The following is a 1,873-nucleotide window of genomic DNA, read 5'->3' as shown; positions in this document are numbered from 1 at the left end:
AAGCATGGACCACTACTTCTGGCTTTTTTTTTTTTTTTGCAGAAATAGGGTCTCACTATGTTGCCCAGGCTGGTCTTGGACTCCTGGCCTCAAGTGATTCCCCCCTCCTCAGCCTCCCAAAGTGCTGGGATGACAGGCCTGAGCCGCCACCATGCGTGGCCTTATCTCACTCTTTTTAGCAGCTGCATGGTATTCCACCGTATGTACGTTTACTCAACCAGTTCCCCTGTTGATGGCCATTTAGGTAATTTTCAGTAATTTGCTATAGTAATGTTTCGATGAACGTATCTTGAAGTCCTTTTTTAGATTGTTTTTTAATTGACAAATAATAATTGTACATATTTATGGGGTGCATAGTGACATTTTGATACATATAGTGATCAGATGAGGGTAATTACCATGTCCATTATTTCAAATATTTATCATTCTCTTGTTTTAGGAACATCAATATCCCCCTTCTAGCTATTTGAAACTATAGAATAATTATTAAGTTTTTTTAACTTTTAGGTTCAGAGGTATATGTGCAGGTTTATTTCTTAGGTAAACTTATGTCACAGGGGTTTGTTTTACAGATTATTTTGTCACCCAGGTACTTGGGATAATATTATTATATATAGTCATCTTATAGTGGTGAGGTCTTCTTCTTTTTTTTTTTTTTTAAAGGCATTGGATTTTATTTTATTAATTGTTTCCACTTACAAACCAACCTAAGGTCACCCGACGTGTAGACACAATGAGATTTTTGTTGTTTATAGTCTTTAATTGAAGTGATGATAAAGGAAATAAATAGAGCTATTTAAAAACAAAACCAAACAGCTATTTCTGTCTAGATTAAGAGGTGGCCCCCGGTGTGGGATTCACATTTTGAGTGCCACTTGCGGTGCGACCTCGATGATCCAGGGTTTGTCTATGATTCTGGCTGTGCGGTTGCCCTTCTCTACAATCCCAATAATCCATGCTTGGTGGCCTTCGCCATATTTGGGGGACTTTATCTCTGCACAGAACCGAGCTGCTTGCTCACGTGGTAAACAGATCAGAAGGCCGCCTGAGGTCTCCAGGCAGGTCCCGTGCATGAGGCCGAACATGTTTCCACAGGCCTTGCTCACTGCAGCCACCTTGGCCAGCACCGGGAGGTTGTGAATGACGAACGACACCTCGTTTCTCTGCTGCTTGGCCAGGTTCTTCTTTTTAAGTTTTTTAAAATAATTTTTTAATGTCAAATAATTTGTTAATGATTTTCTAAACTCATTTACACAATTCAAAATTCAAATGTCTAAGAGCATAAAGCAAAAAGTCTCCCCTTCTTTCTCTGTAATCCCCATCACAACCCTCCTGGACAGCCCCCAACCACCCTTTTCCCTCCATGGGGGCAATTTCTGTCACTTGTTTCTTACCTATCTCTACATTGGCACTTTTAAGTGAATGTCCAAGGGCTGAATTCCTGGTACTCAAATTGTTGAGTCAAATAATATGCATGTGGTTTTTTTTTTTTTAATTGATATTGCATACTTGTTCTTCAAAAAGGTTATACAGAGGTAATTAGTAAATATTAATTTAGTAATAAGGAATTAGTAAATAGTAATTTATGTTTCTACTAGTAGCAAACAATATTTATTTGTCTACACACTCACCAACACTGGCTATTTTCAAACTCACGGATATTTGCCAATATGATAAGTGATGAATGCTTTGGCTCTGCTTCCCCATCCAAATCTCATGTTCAGTTATAATCCTCAATGTTGGGGTAAGGACCTGGTGGGAGGTGATGGCTCAAGGGGGCAGATTTCTCCTCTGCTATTCTCATGATAATGAGTGAATTCTCATGAGATCTGGTTGTTTAAAAGTATGGAGCTCGTCCCTCTTCACTCTCTCC

This window comes from Aotus nancymaae, unplaced genomic scaffold, assembly GCF_030222135.1.
Source record: "Aotus nancymaae isolate 86718 unplaced genomic scaffold, 86718_ANA_hifiasm-v0.15.2.pri h1tg000079l, whole genome shotgun sequence".
Classification (NCBI taxonomy): Eukaryota; Metazoa; Chordata; class Mammalia; order Primates; family Aotidae; genus Aotus; species Aotus nancymaae.
This window is presented reverse-complemented; position numbering follows the sequence as displayed.